Source organism: Astyanax mexicanus, chromosome 10, assembly GCF_023375975.1.
Source record: "Astyanax mexicanus isolate ESR-SI-001 chromosome 10, AstMex3_surface, whole genome shotgun sequence".
Taxonomy (NCBI): domain Eukaryota; kingdom Metazoa; phylum Chordata; class Actinopteri; order Characiformes; family Acestrorhamphidae; genus Astyanax; species Astyanax mexicanus.
Genome location: NC_064417.1, coordinates 13,925,046 through 13,948,597, shown reverse-complemented (window position 1 = coordinate 13,948,597; position 23,552 = coordinate 13,925,046).

Sequence of the window (23,552 nt, the reverse complement as noted above, 5' to 3'; positions counted from 1 at the left end):
AATATAGCCGCAAGCGGCGATTTACGGGGTTCGAGCGTTACAGGCAAAGAGACCTCTGGAGGCCAGTTAGGTTTAAAACATGTTGCCGGTTGACCGGCATCGCCAAACTGGATGAGGATGACCAGCATGACCGTGAAGACCAAGCTAGATTACCAGCATGACTAATCTGGATGACAAACTTGTTGACCATATTGACCAAGCTGGAAGACCATAATGACCAAACTGGATGACCAGCATGGCAAAGGTGGTTGGCCAGTATGACCAAGCTGGAAGACCACCATTACTATGAGGACAAAGCTGAATGACCAGCAGGACCATAATGACCAATGTGAATGGCCAGCATGACCAAGCTGGATGGCCAGCATAACCAAGCTGGGTGACCAGCGTGACCGTAAAGACCATAATGGCAATGCTAGATGAGTGGTGTGAGTAAACTAGTTGAAAAGCATTGATAAATTGAGCTGTAGTGTTCATCAGGTTTTATGTGGTGTCTTACTGCACTCTAGTGCGCATTTGGTGAAACAAATTCAGCTCTTAAATTGAAAAAACACAAGGCATGAAAAGGGCATATAAATAACCCGTATATAGTATATAAGTTTTGACCTGATTAACATTCCGCCTGTTAAAAGCTTGCTGGAATGTGATTGGCTAATAGTGACCACAAAAGTGTCCATATCAAATTTTCATTTTGTGTACCATTAGTGCATTAGTGCCATAGATGATAATTGGCTAGGATGACCTTGATAGCTTGTATGGTTCTAGAGAAACAGCTATCGAGCATTGGCCTCGCCCCCTGGGGGTGTATGTCTACTTAAACTGACAGGGTATCTGAGAATCATGTAATGATCAAAGGACTGAAGTGGTATTAGTGTCAGGTTAAGCATTCAAAAGTTATAAGTGTTAAAGACATTTCACTGCACCATGGTAGAACTCATTTGCATATGGCGGCCATATTGTTTATAAATGTAAAGATTTTTTTAATAATCATTGAGGAGTAAGCTCTGCTGAACTGTTTGATACCAAACATGTCATGATTGGTCAAGGATCCAAGGACAAGATCTCAAAAGTAGGTTTTGCATATTATGCAAATTTAAAAAAAAAAAATAAGGGGGTGGAGCATAAACAAGAATGACCCAGGCGGCTGACCAGCATGAACAAGAAGGATAAATATGTTCAATTAAGCAAGACAAGCAAGATTGAATAAGTTCAGCAGAGCTTTAATTTAGAATAATTCACCTGTAGCTGTTTCACCAAATGACCACCAGAGCGCAGCAAGAGACCACATATAACCTGCTGGAAATCTATCACTCTATCAGAAAGACAAAACATTCCCTATCAGTGTGTTTCTATTTATTAAAAAGAGAAGAAAAGGCCGATTGGGCTCCAAATTGGTATTCATGATCAAGTGGTCTGTATATACATGTATGTAAATTTGTGTGTTGATAGGGTCAAAGGTTCCTGACTTCTGACCATTTAGGTTTGAAAAAAGTGATAATACAGGCTTATGGCCTACAAAATGGCTGTTGCTCTTTGGCCATATTAGAGGCAAAAAATATCTGATTTGGCTCAAAATTTGCAATCAAGATCACAATATCAGTCTATATATGTATGTCAATTTCTGTGTCAATAGGGTCAAAGGTTCCTGACTTCTGTCCATTTAGATTTGAAAAAAGCGATAATACAGGCTTGAGGCCTACAAAATCGCTGTAGTTTTCCAGCCGTTGTAGAGGCAAAACATGTCCGATTTGGCTGAAAATTTGCAATCAAGATCAGATTATCAGTCTATATATGTGTATAAATTTGTGTGTTGATAGGGTGAAAGGTTCCTGTCTTCTGTCCATTTAGGTTGGAAAATAGCGATAAATAGAATAAATTGAAAATATTTATTTTTTCACTGTAGAGCCTACTGAAGACTTATTTGGCTCATACTTGGCACATGTACTTCAAATGTCATTGTTAATTAGTAGCTTCAACAGTTTTGGCATGTTTTAAACTTTGACAGAGTTTTGGCCAAATAACTCTGAAAAGGCTTTCACGTACATGTTTGATCAAGGTTTATGGGCCTCAAATAGTTAAAATGTCAAGATTTTTTTGATAATTATTTACCTACAGGGTCTCAAGATTGCATCAAGATCAAATTTGTTTTGATTGATTAAGGACTTAAAGACAAGTTCGAAAAGAGCAATTTTTACTCTTTTGCCAACTGATGAAAATCTTTGCATTTTTGGTAAACACATGTAATTACAAAGTTGTAAAGGCTACAGCAAAGTATACAAATAAAAAAGAATAACAAGCCTAGGCCACTTGTACCTTTAGATATAACTGATTTTCTGCTATAGCGCCCCCTTGAGGCCAATCAACGCCATATTTTAATGGATGATAGAAGGCCCTGAGATACATGTAGGGTATAAGTATCGTCCTGATTGGTCATTGTTTAGCCTGTCAAAAGCTTGCTGGAATCTGATTGGCTAATAACGATCGCAAAAATTTGCATATCAAATTTTCCTTCTGTAAAACATTAGGACATAGGCCATAGATGATACTTGCCAAAGGAGAGCTTCATAGCTTGTACGGTTCCTGAGAAACAGATTTTTAGCTTTGGCTCCGCCCCCTGGGGGCGTATGTCTACACAGATTGACATGCTACCTCAGAATCATGTTGGCATCGTAGGTCTAAAGTGGCATTAGTGTCGGTTTAAGCATTCAAAAGTTACAGCTGTTAAAGTAAATTTGGGTGTGCCACGGTAAGATTAATTTGCATATGGCGGCCATATTTTTTGCAAATTTCAAGATTTTTTTAATAATTATTGAGGTTGGGACTCTGCTGAGTTGTTTGACACCAAACATGTCAGGATTGGTCAATGAGTTTAGGACAAGTTCTCAAAAGTAGGTTTTGCATATTATGCTAAATAGCAAAAAATCTAAGTGGGCGGAGCTTAGTGGTTCTATTGACCTTTTTGATTTGCCATTAACCAAGGAATCATATAATGCAAGAATTTTTGCTCTAGCTATCAGGGCGTAGGAGTTACGAGGCCAAACGCGTTGACCTTCGTCATAGCGCCCCCTTGAGGCCGATCGGGCTCATCTTTTGAATCTGAGTAGCGGTGAGAAGTACTACCATATGACCAAGTCTCAGCCCTGTAGGCCTTACGGTTTCTTCTGCCCAATCACTTCTATGGCAGAAAAAGAATAAGAACTATAATAATAATAATAATAATAATAATAATAATAATAATAATAATAATAATAATAATAATAATCAGAACAATTACAATAGGGTTTCTAGCACTACGTGCTCGAACCCCTAATAATAATAATAATCAGAACAATTACAATAGGGTTTCTAGCACTACGTGCTCGAACCCCTAATAATAATAATCAGAACAATTACAATAGGGTTTCTAGCACTACGTGCTCGAACCCCTAATAATAATAATAATAATAATAATAATAATAATAATAATAATCAGAACAATTACAATAGGGTTTCTAGCACTACGTGCTCGAACCCCTAAATATAGCCGCAAGCGGCGATTTACGGGGTTCGAGCGTTACAGGCAAAGAGACCCCTGGAGGCCAGTTAGGCTTAAAACATGTTGCCGGTTGACCGGCATCGCCAAACTGGATGAGGATGACCAGCATGACCGTGAAGACCAAGCTAGATTACCAGCATGACTAATCTGGATGACAAACTTGTTGACCATATTTACCAAGCTGGAAGACCATAATGACCAAACTGGATGACCAGCATGGCAAAGGTGGTTGGCCAGTATGACCAAGCTGGAAGACCACCATTACTATGAGGACAAAGCTGAATGACCAGCAGGACCATAATGACCAATGTGAATGGCCAGCATGACCAAGCTGGATGGCCAGCATAACCAAGCTGGGTGACCAGCGTGACCATAAAGACCATAATGGCAATGCTAGATGAGTGGTGTGAGTAAACTAGTTGAAAAGCATTGATAAATTGAGCTGTAGTGTTCATCAGGTTTTATGTGGTGTCTTACTGCACTCTAGTGGGCATTTGGTGAAACAAATTCAGTTCTTAAATTGAAAAAACACAAGGCATAAAAAGGGCATATAAATAACCCGTATATAGTATATAAGTTTTGACCTGATTAACATTCCGCCTGTTAAAAGCTTGCTGGAATGTGATTGGCTAATAGTGACCACAAAAGTGTCCATATCAAATTTTCATTTGGTGTACCATTAGTGCATGGGCCATAGATGATAATTGGCTAGGATGACCTTGATAGCTTGTATGGTTCTAGAGAAACAGCTATCGAGCATTTGCCCCGCCCCCTGGTGGGGTGTATGTCTACTTAAACTGACAAGGTATCTGAGAATCATGTAATGATCAAAGGACTGAAGTGGTATTAGTGTCAGGTTAAGCATTCAAAAGTTATAAGTGTTAAAGACATTTTACTGCACCATGGTAGAACTCATTTGCATATGGCGGCCATATTGTTTATAAATGTAAAGATTTTTTTAATAATTATTGAGGAGTAAGCTCTGCTGAACTGTTTGACACCAAATATGTCATGATTGGTCAAGGATCCAAGGACAAGATCTCAAAAGTAGGTTTTGCATATTATGCAAATTTAAAAAAAAATTAAGTGGGTGGAGCATAAACAAGAATGACCCAGGCGGCTGACCAGCATGAACAAGGAGGATAAATATGTTCAATTTAGCAAGACAAGCAAGATTGAATAAGTTCAGCAGAGCTTTAATTAAGAATAATTCACCTGTAGCTGTTTCACCAAATGACCACCAGAGCGCAGCAAGAGACCACATATAACCTGCTGGAACTCTATCACTCTATCAGAAAGACAGAACATTCCCCATCAGTGTGTTTCTATTTATTAAAAAGAGAAGAAAAGTCCGATTGGGCTCCAAATTGGTACTCATGATCAAGTGGTCTGTATATACATGTATGTAAATTTGTGTGTTGATAGGGTCAAAGGTTCCTGACTTCTGACCATTTAGGTTTGAAAAAAGTGATAATACAGGCTTATGGCCTACAAAATGGCTGTTGCTCTTTGGCCATATTAGAGGCAAAAAATATCTGATTTGGCTCAAAATTTGCAATCAGGATCACAATAGCAGTCTATATATGTATGTCAATTTCTGTGTCAATAGGGTCAAAGGTTCCTGACTTCTGTCCATTTAGATTTGAAAAAAGCGATAATACAGGCTTGAGGCCTACAAAATCGCTGTAGTTTTCCAGCCGTTGTAGAGGCAAAACATGTCCGATTTGGCTGAAAATTTGCAATCAAGATCAGAGTATCAGTCTATATATGTGTATAAATTTGTGTGTTGATAGGGTGAAAGGTTCCTGTCTTCTGTCCATTTAGGTTGGAAAATAGCGATAAATAGAATAAATTGTAAATAGTTATTTTTTCACTGTAGAGCCTACTGAAGACTTATTTGGCTCATACTTGGCACATGTACTTCAAATGTCATTGTCAATTAGTAGCTTCGACAGTTTTGGCATGTTTTAAACTTTGACAGAGTTTTGGCCAAATAACTCTGAAAAGGCTTTCACGTACATGTTTGATCAAGGTTTATGGGCCTCAAATAGTTAAAATGTCAAGATTTTTTTGATAATTATTTACCTACAGGGTCTCAAGATTGCATCAAGACCAAATTTGTTTTGATTGATTAAGGACTTAAAGACAAGTTCGAAAAGAGCAATTTTTACTCTTTTGGCCACTGATGAAAATCTTTGCATTTTTGGTAAACATATGTAATTACAAAGTTGTAAAGGCTACAGCAAAGTATACAACTAAAAAAGAATAACAAGCCTAGGCCACTTGTACCTTTAGATATAACTGATTTTCTGCTATAGCGCCCCCTTGAGGCCAATCAACGCCATATTTTAATGGATGATAGAAGGCCCTGAGATACATGTAGGGTACAAGTATCGTCCTGATTGGTCATTGTTTAGCATGTCAAAAGCTTGCTGGAATCTGATTGGCTAATAACGATCGCAAAAATTTGCATATCAAATTTTCCTTTTGTAAAACATTAGGACATAGGCCATAGATGATACATGTCAAAGGAGAGCTTCATAGCTTGTACGGTTCCTGAGAAACAGATTTTTAGCTTTGGCTCCGCCCCCTGGGGGCGTATGTCTACACAGATTGACGGACTACCTCAGAATCATGTTGGCATCAAAGTTGTAAAGTGGCATTAGTGTAGGTTTAAGCATTCAAAAGTTACACCTGTTAGAGTAAATTTGGGTGTGCCACGGTAAGATTAATTTGCATATGGCGGCCATATTGTTTACAAATTTCACAATTTTTTTGATAATTATTGAGGTTGGGACTCTGCTGAGTTGTTTGACACCAAATATGACAGGATTGGTCAATGACCCTAGGACAAGTTCTCAAAAGTAGGTTTTGCATATTATGCTAAATAGCAAAAAATCTAAGTGGGCGGAGCTTAGTGGTTCTAGTGACCTTTTTGATTTGCCATTAACCAAGGAATCATATAATGCAAGAATTTTTGCTCTAGCTATCAGGGCGTAGGAGTTACGAGGCCAAACGCGTTGACCTTCGCCATAGCGCCCCCTTGAGGCCGATCGGGCTCATCTTTTGAATCTGAGTAGCGGTGAGAAGTACTACCATATGACCAAGTCTCAGCCCTGTAGGCCTTACGGTTTCTTCTGCCCAATCACTTCTATGGCAGAAAAAGAATAAGAATAATAAATATAGCCGCAAGCGGCGATTTACGGGGTTCGAGCGTTACAGGCAAAGAGACCTCTGGAGGCCAGTTAGGTTTAAAACATGTTGCCGGTTGACCGGCATCGCCAAACTGGATGAGGATGACCAGCATGACCGTGAAGACCAAGCTAGATTACCAGCATGACTAATCTGGATGACAAACTTGTTGACCATATTGACCAAGCTGGAAGACCATAATGACCAAACTGGATGACCAGCATGGCAAAGGTGGTTGGCCAGTATGACCAAGCTGGAAGACCACCATTACTATGAGGACAAAGCTGAATGACCAGCAGGACCATAATGACCAATGTGAATGGCCAGCATGACCAAGCTGGATGGCCAGCATAACCAAGCTGGGTGACCAGCGTGACCGTAAAGACCATAATGGCAATGCTAGATGAGTGGTGTGAGTAAACTAGTTGAAAAGCATTGATAAATTGAGCTGTAGTGTTCATCAGGTTTTATGTGGTGTCTTACTGCACTCTAGTGCGCATTTGGTGAAACAAATTCAGCTCTTAAATTGAAAAAACACAAGGCATAAAAAGGGCATATAAATAACCCGTATATAGCATATAAGTTTTGACCTGATTAACATTCCGCCTGTTAAAAGCTTGCTGGAATGTGATTGGCTAATAGTGACCACAAAAGTGTCCATATCAAATTTTCATTTTGTGTACCATTAGTGCATTAGTGCCATAGATGATAATTGGCTAGGATGACCTTGATAGCTTGTATGGTTCTAGAGAAACAGCTATCGAGCATTGGCCTCGCCCCCTGGGGGTGTATGTCTACTTAAACTGACAGGGTATCTGAGAATCATGTAATGATCAAAGGACTGAAGTGGTATTAGTGTCAGGTTAAGCATTCAAAAGTTATAAGTGTTAAAGACATTTCACTGCACCATGGTAGAACTCATTTGCATATGGCGGCCATATTGTTTATAAATGTAAAGATTTTTTTAATAATTATTGAGGAGTAAGCTCTGCTGAACTGTTTGATACCAAACATGTCATGATTGGTCAAGGATCCAAGGACAAGATCTCAAAAGTAGGTTTTGCATATTATGCAAATTTAAAAAAAAAAAATAAGGGGGTGGAGCATAAACAAGAATGACCCAGGCGGCTGACCAGCATGAACAAGAAGGATAAATATGTTCAATTAAGCAAGACAAGCAAGATTGAATAAGTTCAGCAGAGCTTTAATTTAGAATAATTCACCTGTAGCTGTTTCACCAAATGACCACCAGAGCGCAGCAAGAGACCACATATAACCTGCTGGAAATCTATCACTCTATCAGAAAGACAAAACATTCCCTATCAGTGTGTTTCTATTTATTAAAAAGAGAAGAAAAGTCCGATTGGGCTCCAAATTGGTATTCATGATCAAGTGGTCTGTATATACATGTATGTAAATTTGTGTGTTGATAGGGTCAAAGGTTCCTGACTTCTGACCATTTAGGTTTGAAAAAAGTGATAATACAGGCTTATGGCCTACAAAATGGCTGTTGCTCTTTGGCCATATTAGAGGCAAAAAATATCTGATTTGGCTCAAAATTTGCAATCAAGATCACAATATCAGTCTATATATGTATGTCAATTTCTGTGTCAATAGGGTCAAAGGTTCCTGACTTCTGTCCATTTAGATTTGAAAAAAGCGATAATACAGGCTTGAGGCCTACAAAATCGCTGTAGTTTTCCAGCCGTTGTAGAGGCAAAACATGTCCGATTTGGCTGAAAATTTGCAATCAAGATCAGATTATCAGTCTATATATGTGTATAAATTTGTGTGTTGATAGGGTGAAAGGTTCCTGTCTTCTGTCCATTTAGGTTGGAAAATAGCGATAAATAGAATAAATTGAAAATATTTATTTTTTCACTGTAGAGCCTACTGAAGACTTATTTGGCTCATACTTGGCACATGTACTTCAAATGTCATTGTTAATTAGTAGCTTCAACAGTTTTGGCATGTTTTAAACTTTGACAGAGTTTTGGCCAAATAACTCTGAAAAGGCTTTCACGTACATGTTTGATCAAGGTTTATGGGCCTCAAATAGTTAAAATGTCAAGATTTTTTTGATAATTATTTACCTACAGGGTCTCAAGATTGCATCAAGACCAAATTTGTTTTGATTGATTAAGGACTTAAAGACAAGTTCGAAAAGAGCAATTTTTACTCTTCTGCCAACTGATGAAAATCTTTGCATTTTTGGTAAACACATGTAATTACAAAGTTGTAAAGGCTACAGCAAAGTATACAAATAAAAAAGAATAACAAGCCTAGGCCACTTGTACCTTTAGATATAACTGATTTTCTGCTATAGCGCCCCCTTGAGGCCAATCAACGCCATATTTTAATGGATGATAGAAGGCCCTGAGATACATGTAGGGTATAAGTATCGTCCTGATTGGTCATTGTTTAGCCTGTCAAAAGCTTGCTGGAATCTGATTGGCTAATAACGATCGCAAAAATTTGCATATCAAATTTTCCTTCTGTAAAACATTAGGACATAGGCCATAGATGATACTTGCCAAAGGAGAGCTTCATAGCTTGTACGGTTCCTGAGAAACAGATTTTTAGCTTTGGCTCCGCCCCCTGGGGGCGTATGTCTACACAGATTGACATGCTACCTCAGAATCATGTTGGCATCGTAGGTCTAAAGTGGCATTAGTGTCGGTTTAAGCATTCAAAAGTTACAGCTGTTAAAGTAAATTTGGGTGTGCCACGGTAAGATTAATTTGCATATGGCGGCCATATTTTTTGCAAATTTCAAGATTTTTTTAATAATTATTGAGGTTGGGACTCTGCTGAGTTGTTTGACACCAAACATGTCAGGATTGGTCAATGAGTTTAGGACAAGTTCTCAAAAGTAGGTTTTGCATATTATGCTAAATAGCAAAAAATCTAAGTGGGCGGAGCTTAGTGGTTCTATTGACCTTTTTGATTTGCCATTAACCAAGGAATCATATAATGCAAGAATTTTTGCTCTAGCTATCAGGGCGTAGGAGTTACGAGGCCAAACGCGTTGACCTTCGTCATAGCGCCCCCTTGAGGCCGATCGGGCTCATCTTTTGAATCTGAGTAGCGGTGAGAAGTACTACCATATGACCAAGTCTCAGCCCTGTAGGCCTTACGGTTTCTTCTGCCCAATCACTTCTATGGCAGAAAAAGAATAAGAACTATAATAATAATAATAATAATAATAATAATAATAATAATAATAATAATAATAATAATAATAATCAGAACAATTACAATAGGGTTTCTAGCACTACGTGCTCGAACCCCTAAATATAGCCGCAAGCGGCGATTTACGGGGTTCGAGCGTTACAGGCAAAGAGACCCCTGGAGGCCAGTTAGGCTTAAAACATGTTGCCGGTTGACCGGCATCGCCAAACTGAATGAGGATGACCAGCATGACCGTGAAGACCAAGCTAGATTACCAGCATGACTAATCTGGATGACAAACTTGTTGACCATATTGACCAAGCTGGAAGACCATAATGACCAAACTGGATGACCAGCATGGCAAAGGTGGTTGGCCAGTATGACCAAGCTGGAAGACCACCATTACTATGAGGACAAAGCTGAATGACCAGCAGGACCATAATGACCAATGTGAATGGCCAGCATGACCAAGCTGGATGGCCAGCATAACCAAGCTGGGTGACCAGCGTGACCATAAAGACCATAATGGCAATGCTAGATGAGTGGTGTGAGTAAACTAGTTGAAAAGCTTTGATAAATTGAGCTGTAGTGTTCATCAGGTTTTATGTGGTGTCTTACTGCACTCTAGTGCGCATTTGGTGAAACAAATTCAGTTCTTAAACTGAAAAAACACAAGGCATAAAAAGGGCATATAAATAACCCGTATATAGTATATAAGTTTTGACCTGATTAACATTCCGCCTGTTAAAAGCTTGCTGGAATGTGATTGGCTAATAGTGACCACAAAAGTGTCCATATCAAATTTTCATTTGGTGTACCATTAGTGCATGGGCCATAGATGATAATTGGCTAGGATGACCTTGATAGCTTGTATGGTTCTAGAGAAACAGCTATCGAGCATTGGCCCCGCCCCCTGGGAGTGTATGTCTACTTAAACTGACAGGGTATCTGAGAATCATGTAATGATCAAAGGACTGAAGTGGTATTAGTGTCAGGTTAAGCATTCAAAAGTTATAAGTGTTAAAGACATTTTACTGCACCATGGTAGAACTCATTTGCATATGGCGGCCATATTGTTTATAAATGTAAAGGTTTTTTTAATAATTATTGAGGAGTAAGCTCTGCTGAACTGTTTGACACCAAACATGTCATGATTGGTCAAGGATCCAAGGACAAGATCTCAAAAGTAGGTTTTGCATATTATGCAAATTTAAAAAAAAATTAAGTGTGTGGAGCATAAACAAGAATGACCCAGGTGGCTGACCATCATGAACAAGAAGGATAAATATGTTCAATTAAGCAAGACAAGCAAGATTGAATAAGTTCAGCAGAGCTTTAATTTAGAATAATTCAAATGTAACTGTTTCACCAAATGACCACCAGAGCGCAGCAAGAGACCACATATAACCTGCTGGAAATCTATCACTCTATAAGTAAGACAGAACATTCCCTATCAGTGTGTTTCTATTTATTAAAAAGAGAAGAAAAGTCCGATTGGGCTCCAAATTGGTACTCATGATCAACTGGTCTGTATATACATGTATGTAAATTTGTGTGTTGATAGGGTCAAATGTTCCTTACTTCTGACCATTTAGGTTTGAAAAAAGTGATAATACAGGCTTATGGCCTACAAAATGGCTGTTGCTCTTTGGCCATATTAGAGGCAAAAAATATCTGATTTGGCTCAAAATTTGCAATCATGATCACAATATCAGTCTATATATGTATGTCAATTTCTGTGTCAATAGGGTCAAAGGTTCCTGACTTCTGTCAATTTAGATTTGAAAAAAGCGATAATACAGGCTTGAGGCCTACAAAATCGCTGTAGTTTTCCAGCCGTTGTAGAGGCAAAACATGTCCGATTTGGCTGAAAATTTGCAATCAAGATCAGATTATCAGTCTATATATGTGTATAAATTTGTGTGTTGATAGGGTGAAAGGTTCATGTCTTCTGTCCATTTAGGTTGGAAAATAGCGATAAATGGAATAAATTGAAAATAGTTATTTTTTCACTGTAGAGCCTACTGAAGACTTATTTGGCTCATACATGGCACATGTGCTTCAAATGTCATTGTTAATTAGTAGCTTCAACAGTTTTGGCATGTTTTAAACTTTGACAGAGTTTTGGCCAAATAACTCTGAAAAGGCTTTCACGTACATGTTTGATCAAGGTGTTGGAGCCATAAAAAGTTAAAATTCTAACATTTTTTTGATAATTATTTACCTACACGGTCTCAAGATTGTGAAAAGACCAAAGTTGATTTAATTGGTTGAATATCCAGGGACTAGTTCAAAAAGTGCAATTTTTACTCTACTGGCCACTGATGCAAAACAATACATTTTTGGTAAAGACATGTAATTACAAAGTTGTAAAGGTTACAGTAAAGCATAAAACTCAAAAAGAATAACAAGCCTAGGCCACTTGTACCTTTAGATATAACTGATTTTCTGCTATAGCGCCCCCTAGAGGCCAATCAACGCCATATTTTAATGGATGATAGAAGGCCCTCATATACATGTACAATATAAGTATCGTCCTGATTGGTGATTGTTTAGCCTGTCAAAAGCTTGCTGTAATCTGATTGGCTAATAGCGACCACAAAAATTCACACATCAAAATATCCTTCAGTAGTCCATTAGGACATAGGCCACAGAGGATACATGCCAAACGAGAGCTTGATAGCTTGTACGGTTCCTGAGAAACAGATTTTTAGCTTTGGCTCCGCCCCCTGGGGGCGTATGTCTACACAGATTGACGGGCTACCTCAGAATCATGTTGGCATTAAAGTTGTAAAGTGGCATTAGTGTAGGTTTAAGCATTCAAAAGTTACAGCTGTTAGAGTAAATTTGGGTGTGCCACGGTAAGATTAATTTGCATATGGCGGCCATATTGTTTACAAATTTCACAATTTTTTCGATAATTATTGAGGTTGGGACTCTGCTGAGTTGTTTGACACCAAATATGACAGGATTGGTCAATGACCCTAGGACAAGTTCTCAAAAGTAGGTTTTGCATATTCTGCTAAATAGCAAAAAATCTAAGTGGGCGGAGCTTAGTGGTTCTATTGACCTTTTTGATTTGCCATTAACCAAGGAATCATATAATTCAAGAATTTTTGCTCTAGCTATCAGGGCGTAGGAGTTACGAGGCCAAACACGTTGACCTTCCCCATAGCGCCCCCTTGAGGCCGATCGGGCTCATCTTTTGAATCTGAGTAGCGGTGAGAAGTACTACCATATGACCAAGTCTCAACCCTGTAGGCCTTACGGTTTCTTCTGCCCAATCACTTCTATGGCAGAAAAAGAATAAGAACTATAAATATAGCCGCAAGCGGCAATCATCGGGTTCAAGCACCAACTGGCACAATGGTGCATACTAGAGAACTGAATGGTGATGTGTAAAAAGGGCTAATATGATTGGAGATGCCCTGTCACATTTAGAGATTATTAAAAAATTTTCACCTGTTATTAATGTTGAGCAGAAGCCTTTCAACGTGATCAGTGCTTAAATTGTAAATTGTAATTGTAATGTCAATCTAGTGAAGTTTGTAGGATATTCATCAAGTGAGTTAGATCTAGTCAAAATGTGTCTACATGTTATTGGTATTGATCAGGTGGTTTCAACCAGAATGTTTACAAAGTGGTGTTCAGATTGACCTTTTGACCTTTGCAAAACAAGCTGAAATGTTTTACCAAACAAGTTTACATTAACACAAATGAGTTCATTGTCTGACATGACATGTAATTACAAAGTTATTCTAAATCTAGTTCTGAATTAAATGGCGCTTCATCAAACAGCAACTGGCACAATGGTGCCTACTAGAGCATAGGATGGTGATGTGTAAGAAGGTGTAACACAATTGGAGACACTCTGTCACATTGAGAAATTATCAAAAGTCTTTCACCTGTTATTAATGTTGAGAAGAGGCACAAAGGAGTGCATGTTCTGATATGACATGTAATTACAAATATATTCTAAATCTAGTTCTGTATTAAATGGCGCTTCATCAGAGTGATATTGTACAGAGGTCTTTGACATTGTGAGATTACAGCAAATACTGCAGAGTTACAGCAATTTAGGTTGAAAATTTCAAGGACGCTCAGACTGCTTGATGCCTGGACACTATTGTATGTGAAATTTTCACAAATGTTTTTATTGAATCTTAACCTAGAGACTCTACAGTGTGCAACAAGTCTGAAATGGCGGTGATAGGCCAAATATCCAGAGACTAGTATCAATATTGCTATTTTCAAACAATTAGCAGTTCTGAATAAACAAAGCACTTTTTAAACATAGTTGTATTGACAAATTTGTCAGAGCCACTGTACTAAATATGGCACAAACATTTAGATGTCAAAATAGTATAGTATGATTGACATGTATTCGATTTGTTGGAACAGCGCCCCCCAGTGGTCGGATTGTTTCAGCAATTTGCAGGTCACTACAGCGTCTCCACCTGAACATAACTGCCAAGTGTCATCCAGATTGGGCAACATTCAGCCTGCCAAAATGTCTGCTGAATGCTGATTGGCTGATGGTGTTCAGCCATGTTGATTGATTAAGTTGCCCTTTGAACATCCTTTAGAGGCTGTATGACAGATTCTGCATGCAAAGTTTCAGCTTGCTAGGTTGCACGGTTGCTGAGAAACAGTGTTCCAAATTTAACAATTGAAGTGAATGGGGCATATATCCGGAAGGACTAATTTGCATATGGTGGCCATATTGTTTACAAATTTCAACTTTTTCTTAATGAATATTGAAGGCCATGCTCTCACGAGTGTTTTGATACCAAACATGCCAGGATTGATCAAAATTCCTAGGACTAGTTCGCAAAAGTATGTTTTGCATATTATGCAAATTAGCAAAAAATCTATATAGACGGAAGTGCATGGTCCAAATTGGAAAGTTGTAGGTATTGACCCAAGGAATCCATCAAACAAAGAATTTTGAATGTAGGTCTTATGGTTTTTGAGTTATTGAGAAAATTGTGAAAAATGAATTTCCTTGTTTATAGCGCCACCACTTGACCAATCGGTGCCATTTTTGTTGTCCACCGAGATGCACTGATCCTACATCTACCTACCAAGTTTCATTTCTCTATGACTTACGGTTTAGGCTGCACAACTGTTTTTACAGGAGAAAAAGAATAATAATAATAATAAGAAAAATCTTAGCAAAAACAATAGGGTTCTACGCACCTTCGGTGCTTGAACCCTAATAATAATAATAATAAATATAGCCGCAAGCGGCGATTTACGGGGTTTGAGCATCACAGGCAAAGAGGCCCCTGGAGGCCAGTTAGGCATAAAACCTGTTGCTGGTTGACCGTCATCACCAAACTGGATAACCAAGCTGGGTGACCAGCGTGACCATAAAGACCATAATGGCAATGCTAGATGAGTGGTGTGAGTAAACTAGTTGAAAACCATTGATAAATTGAGCTGTAGTGTTCATCAGGTTTTATATGGTGTCTTCCTGCACTCTAGTGGGCATTTGGTGAAACAAATTCAGTTCTTAAATTGAAAAAACACAAGGCATAAAAAGGACATATAAATAACCCGTATATAGTATATAAGTTTTGACCTGATTAACATTCTGCCTGTCAAAAGCTTGCTGGAATGTGATTGGCTAATAGTGACCACAAAAGTGTCCATATTAAATTTTCATTTGGTGTACCATTAGTGCATGGGCCATAGATGATAATTGGCAAGGACGACCTTGATAGCTTGTATGTTTGTAGAGAAACAGCTATCGAGCATTGGCCCCGCCCCCTGGGGGTGTATGTCTACTTAAACTGACAGGGTATCTGAGAATCATGTAATGATCAAAGGACTGAAGTGGTATTAGTGTCAGGTTAAGCATTCAAAAGTTATAAGTGTTAAAGACATTTTACTGCACCATGGTAGAACTCATTTGCATATGGCGGCCATATTGTTTATAAATGTAAAGATTTTTTTAATAATTATTGAGGAGTAAGCTCTGCTGAACTGTTTGACACCAAACATGTCATGATTGGTCAAGGATCCAAGGACAAGATCTCAAAAGTAGGTTTTGCATATTATGCAAATTTAAAAAAAAATTAAGTGGGTGGAGCATAAACAAGAATGACCCAGGCGGCTGACCAACATGAACAAGAAGGATAAATATGTTCAATTAAGCAAGACAAGTAAGATTGAATAAGTTCAGCAGAGCTTTAATTTAGAATAATTCACCTGTAGCTGTTTCACCAAATGACCACCAGAGCGCAGCAAGATACCACATATAACCTGCTGGAAATCTATCACTCTATCAGAAAGACAGAACATTCCCTATCAGTGTGTTTCCATTTATTAAAAAGAGAAGAAAAGTCCGATTGGGCTCCAAATTGGTACTCATGATCAAGTGGTCTGTATATACATGTATGTAAATGTGTGTGTTGATAGGGTCAAAGGTTCCTGACTTCTGACCATTTAGGTTTGAAAAAAGTGATAATACAGGCTTATGGCCTACAAAATGGCTATTGCTCTTTGGCCATATTAGAGGCTAAAAATATCTGATTTGGCTCAAAATTTGCAATCAGGATCACAATATCAGTCTATATATGTATGTCAATTTCTGTGTCAATAGGGTCAAAGGTTCCTGACTTCTGTCCATTTAGATTTGAAAAAAGCGATAATACAGGCTTGAGGCCTACAAAATCGCTGTAGTTTTCCAGCCGTTGTAGAGGCAAAACATGTCCGATTTGGCTGAAAATTTGCAATCAAGATCAGATTATCAGTCTATATATGTGTATAAATTTGTGTGTTGATAGGGTGAAAGGTTCCTGTCGTCTGTCCATTTAGGTTGGAAAATAGCGATAAATAGAATAAATTGAAAATAGTTATTTTTTCACTGTAGAGCCTACTGAAGACTTATTTGGCTCATACTTGGCACATGTACTTCAAATGTCATTGTTAATTAGTAGCTTCAACAGTTTTGGCATGTTTTAAACTTTGACAGAGTTTTAGCCAAATAACTCTGAAAAGGCTTTCACGTACATGTTTAATCAAGGTTTATGGGCCTCAAATAGTTAAAATGTCAAGATTTTTTTGATAATTATTTACCTACATGGTCTCAAGATTGCATCAATACCAAATTTGTTTTGATTGATTAAGGACTTAAAGACAAGTTTGAAAAGAGCAATTTTTACTCTTTTGGCCACTGATGAAAATCTTTGCATTTTTGGTAAACACATGTAATTACAAAGTTGTAAAGGCTACAGCAAAGTATACAACTAAAAAAGAACAACAAGCCTAGGCCACTTGTACCTTTAGATATAACTGATTTTCTGCTATAGCGCCCCCTTGAGGCCAATCAATGCCATATTTTAATGGATGATAGAAGGCCCTGAGATACATGTAGGGTATAAGTATCGTCCTGATTGGTCATTGTTTAGCCTGTCAAAAGCTTGCTGGAATCTGATTGGCTAATAACGATTGCAAAAAATTGCATATCAAATTTTCCTTCTGTAAAACATTAGGACATAGGCCATAGATGATACTTGCCAAAGTAGAGCTTCATAGCTTGTACGGTTCCTGAGAAACAGATTTTTAGCTTTGGCTCCGCCCCCTGGGGGCGTACGTCTACACACATTGACGGGCTACCTCAGAATCATGTTGGCATCAAAGTTGTAAAGTGGCATTAGTGTAGGTTTAAGCATTCAAAAGTTACAGCTGTTAGAGTAAATTTGGGTGTGCCACGGTAAGATTAATTTGCATATGGCGGCCATATTGTTTAAAAATTTCTCAATTTTTTCGATAATTATTGAGGTTGGGACTCTGCTGAGTTGTTTGACACCAAATATGACAGGATTGGTCAATGACCCTAGGACAAGTTCTCAAAAGTAGGTTTTTCATATTATGCTAAATAGCAAAAAATCTAAGTGGGCGGAGCTTAGTGGTTCTATTGACCTTTTTGATTTGCCATTAACCAAGGAATCATATAATGCAAGAATTTTTGCCCTAGCTATCAGGGCGTGGGAGTTACGAGGCCAAACGCGTTGACCTTCGCAATAGCGCCCCCTTGAGGCCGATCGGGCTCATCTTTTGAATCTGAGTAGCGGTGAGAAGTACTACCATATGACCAAGTCTCAGCCCTGTAGGCCTTACGGTTTCTTCTGCCCAATCACTTCTATGGCAGAAAAAGAATAAGAACTATAATAATAAATATAGCCGCAAGCGGCGATTTACGGGGTTCGAGCGTTACAGGCAAAGACGCCCCTGGAGGCCAGTTAGGCTTAAAACATGTTGCTGGTTTACCGGCATCACCAAGCTGGATGACCAGCATTACTATGATGACAAAACTGAATGACCAGCAGGACCATAATGACCAATCTGAATGACCAGCAGGAGCAAGCTGGATGACCAGCAAGACCAGAATGACAAAGCTGGTTAGCCAGTATGATCAGCATAACCAAGCTGATTGACCAGCATGAACAAGCTTGTTGACCATATTGACCAAGCTGGAAAACCATAATGACCAAACTGGACGACCAGCATGGCAAAAGTGGTTGGCCAGTATGACCAAGCTGGATGACCAGCATTACTATGATGACAAAGCTGAATGACCAGCAGGACCATAATGACCAATGTGAATGACCAGCATGACCAAGCTGGATGGCCAGCATAACCAAGCTGGGTGACCAGCGTGACCATAAAGACCATAATGGCAATGCTAGATGAGTGGTGTGAGTAAACTAGTTGAAAAGCATTGATAAATTGAGCTGTAGTGTTCATCAGGTTTTATGTGGTGTCTTACTGCACTCTAGTGGGCATTTGGTGAAACAAATTCAGTTCTTAAATTGAAAAAACACAAGGCATAAAAAGGGCATATAAATAACCCGTATATAGTATATAAATTTTGACCTGATTAACATTCCGCCTGTCAAAAGCTTGCTGGAATGTGATTGGCTAATAGTGACCACAAAAGTGTCCATATCAAATTTTCATTTGGTGTACCATTAGTGGGCTATAGATGATAATTGGCTAGGATGACCTTGATAGCTTGTATGGTTCTAGAGAAACAGCTATCGAGCATTGGCCCCGCCCCCTGGGGGTGTATGTCTACTTAAACTGACAGGGTATCTGAGAATCATGTAATGATCAAAGGACTGAAGTGGTATTAGTGTCAGGTTAAGCATTCAAAAGTTATAAGTGTTAAAGACATTTTACTGCACCATGGAAAAACTCATTTGCATATGGCGGCCATATTGTTTATAAATGTAAAGATTTTTTTAATAATTATTGAGGAGTAAGCTCTGCTGAACTGTTTGACACCAAACATGTCATGATTGGTCAAGGATCCAAGGACAAGATCTCAAAAGTAGGTTTTGCATATTATGCAAATTTAAAAAAAAATTAAGTGGGTGGAGCATAAACAAGAATGACCCAGGCGGCTGACCAGCATGAACAAGAAGGATAAATATGTTCAATTAAGCAAGACAAGCAAGATTGAATAAGTTCAGCAGAGTTTTAATTTAGAATAATTCACCGGTAGCTGTTTCACCAAATGACCACCAGAGCGCAGCAAGAGACCACATATAACCTGCTGGAAATCTATCACTCTATCAGAAAGACAGAACATTCCCTATCAGTGTGTTTCTATTTATTAAAAAGAGAAGAAAAGTCCGATTGAGCTCCAAATTGGTACTCATGATCAAGTGGTCTGTATATACATAAATTTGTGTGTTGATAGGGTCAAAGCTTCCTGACTTCTGACCATTTAGGTTTGAAAAAAGTGATAATACAGGCTTATGGCCTACAAAATGGCTGTTGCTCTTTGGCCATATTAGAGGCAAAAAATATCTGATTTGGCTCAAAATTTGCAATCAAGATCACAATATCAGTCTATATATGGATGTCAATTTCTGTGTCGATAGGGTCAAAGGTTCCTGACTTCTGTCCATTTAGATTTGAAAAAAGCGATAATACAGGCTTGAGGCCTACAAAATCGCTGTAGTTTTCCAGCCGTTGTAGAGGCAAAACATGTCCGATTTGGCTGAAAATTTGCAATCAAGATCAGATTATCAGTCTATATATGTGTATAAATTTGTGTGTTGATAGGGTGAAAGGTTCCTGTCTTCTGTCCATTTAGGTTGGAAAATAGCGATAAATAGAATAAATTGAAAATAGTTATTTTTTCACTGTAGAGCCTACTGAAGACTTATTTGGCTCATACTTGGCACGTGTACTTCAAATGTCATTGTTAATTAGTAGCTTCAACAGTTTTGGCATGTTTTAAACTTTGACAGAGTTTTGGCCAAATAACTCTGAAAAGGCTTTCACGTACATGTTTGATCAAGGTTTATGGGCCTCAAATAGTTAAAATGTCAAGATTTTTTTGATAATTATTTACCTACAGGGTCTCAAGATTGCATCAAGACCAAATTTGTTTTGATTGATTAAGGACTTAAAGACAAGTTCGAAAAGAGCAATTTTTACTCTTTTGGCCACTGATGAAAATCTTTGCATTTTTGGTAAACACATGTAATTACAAAGTTGTAAAGGCTACAGCAAAGTATACAACTAAAAAAGAATAACAAGCCTAGGCCACTTGTACCTTTAGATATAACTGATTTTCTGCTATAGCGCCCCCTTGAGGCCAATCAACGCCATATTTTAATGGATGATAGAAGGCCCTGAGATACATGTAGAGTATAAGTATCGTCCTGATTGGTCATTGTTTAGCATGTCAAAAGCTTGCTGGAATCTGATTGGCTAATAACGATCGCAAAAATTTGCATATCAAATTTTCCTTCTGTAAAACATTAGGACATAGGCCATAGATGATACATGCCAAAGGAGAGCTTCATAGCTTGTACGGTTCCTGAGAAACAGATTTTTAGCTTTGGCTCCGCCCCCTGGGGGCGTACGTCTACACAGATTGACGGGCTACCTCAGAATCATGTTGGCATCAAACTTGTAAAGTGGCATTAGTGTAGGTTTAAGCATTCAAAAGTTACAGCTGTTAGAGTAAATTTGGGTGTGCCACGGTAAGATTAATTTGCATATGGCGGCCATATTGTTTACAAATTTCACAATTTTTTCGATAATTATTGAAGTTGGGACTCTGCTGAGTTGTTTGACTGCAAATATGACAGGATTGGTCAATGACCCTAGGACAAGTTCTCAAAAGTAGGTTTTGCATATTATGCTAAATAGCAAAAAATCTAAGTGGGCGGAGCTTAGTGGTTCTATGACCTTTTTGATTTGCCATTAACCAAGGAATCATATAATGCAAGAATTTTTGCTCTAGCTATCCGGGTGTAAGAGTTACGAGGCCAAACGCATTGACCTTCGCCATAGCGCCCCCTTGAGGCCGATCAGGCTCATCTTTTGAATCTGAGTAGCGGTGAGAAGTACTACCATATGACCAAGTCTCAGCCCTGTAGGCCTTACGGTTTCTTCTGCCCAATCACTTCTATGGCAGAAAAAGAATAAGAACTATAATAATAATCAGAACAATTACAATAGGGTTTCTAGCACTACGTGCTCGAACCCCTAAATATAGCCGCAAGCGGCGATTTACGGGGTTCGAGCGTTACAGGCAAAGAGACCCCTGGAGGCCAGTTAGGCTTAAAACATGTTGCCGGTTGACCGTCATCACCAAACTGGATAACCAAGGTGGGTGACCATTATGACCATAAAGACCCAGGTGTTAGACCAGCATGACCATAAAGACCCAGCTGGTAGACCAGCATGACCATAAAGACCCAGCTGATTGACCAGCATGAACATAAAGACCCAGCTGGTTGACCAGCATGACCAAAATACCCAGGTAGTTGACCAGAATGAAAATAAGGACCAAGCTGGTTGACTAGCATGACCATAATAACCATGCTAGATGAGTGATGTGAGTAAACTAGTTGTAAAAAGCATTGATAAATTGAGCTGTAGTGTTCAGCAGGTTTTATGTGGTGTCTTTCTGCACTCTAGTGGGCATTTGGTGAAACAACATCAGTTCTTAAATTGAAAAATACAAACCACATTAATCCTGATGGGAGCCTAGTGGTGAGGCATAAAAAGGCCACATATAAATAACTCACATATGGTGTATACGTTTTTACCTGATTAACATTCAGCCTGTCAAAAGCTTGCTGGAAAGTGATTGGCTAATAGTGACCACAAAAATGTATCAACATTTCCTTTGGTGTACCATTAGTGCATGGGCCATAGATGATAATTGGCAAGGATGACCTTGATAGCTTGTATGGTTCTAGAGAAACAGCTATCGAGCATTGGCTCCGCCCCCTGGGGGTGTATGTCTACTTACACTGACAGGGTATCTGAGAGTCATGTAATGATCAAAGGACTGAAGTGGTATTAGTGTCAGGTTAAGCATTCAAAAGTTATAAGTGTTAAAGACATTTTACTGTACCATGGAAAAACTAATTTGCATATGGCGGCCATATTGTTTATAAATGTAAAGATTTTGTTTAATAATTATTGAGGAGTAAGCTCTGCTGAACTGTTTGACACCAAACATGTCATGATTGGACAAGGAGGCAAAGACAAGTTCTCAAAAGTAGGTTTTGCATATTATGCAAATAAAAAAAAAAAAAATTGGGTGGAGCATAAACAAGAATGACCCAGGTGGCTGACCAGCATGACCAAGAAGGATACAGATGTTCAATTAAGCAAGACAAGCAAGATTAAATAAGTTCAGCAGAGCTTTTATTTAGAATAATTCAACTGTAACTGTTTCACCAAATGACCACCAGAGCGCAGCAAGAGACCACATATAACCTGCTGGAAATCTATCACTCTATAAGTAAGACAGAACATTCCCTATCAGTGTGTTTCTATTTATTAAAAAGAGAAGAAAAGTCCGATTGGGCTCCAAATTGGTACTCATGATCAAGTGGTCTGTATATATATGTTTGTAAATTTGTGTGTTGATAGGGTCAAAGGTTCCTGACTTCTGTCCATTTAGGCTTGAAAAAAGCGATAATACAGGCTTATGGCCTACAAAATGGCTGTTGCTCTTTGGCCATATTAGAGGCAAAAAATATCTGATTTGGCTCAAAATTTGCAATCAGGATCACAATATCAGTCTATATATGTATGTCAATTTCTGTGTCAATAGGGTCAAAGGTTCCTGACTTCTGTCCATTTAGATTTGAAAAAAGCGATAATACAGGCTTGAGGCCTACAAAATCGCTGTAGTTTTCCAGCCGTTGTAGAGGCAAAACATGTCCGATTTGGCTGAAAATTTGCAATCAAGATCAGATTATCAGTCTATATATGTGTATAAATTTGTGTGTTGATAGGGTGAAAGGTTCCTGTCTTCTGTCCATTTAGGTTGGAAAATAGCGATAAATAGAATAAATTGAAAATAGTTATTTTTTCACTGTAGAGCCTACTGAAGACTTATTTGGCTCATACTTGGCACATGTACTTCAAATGTCATTGTTAATTAGTAGCTTCAACAGTTTTGGCATGTTTTAAACTTTGACAGAGTTTTGGCCAAATAACTCTGAAAAGGCTTTCACGTACATGTTTGATCAAGGTTTATGGGCCTCAAATAGTTAAAATGTCATGATTTTTTTGATAATTATTTACCTACAGAGTCTCAAGATTGCATCAAGACCAAATTTGTTTTGATTGATTAAGGACTTAAAGACAAGTTCGAAAAGAGCAA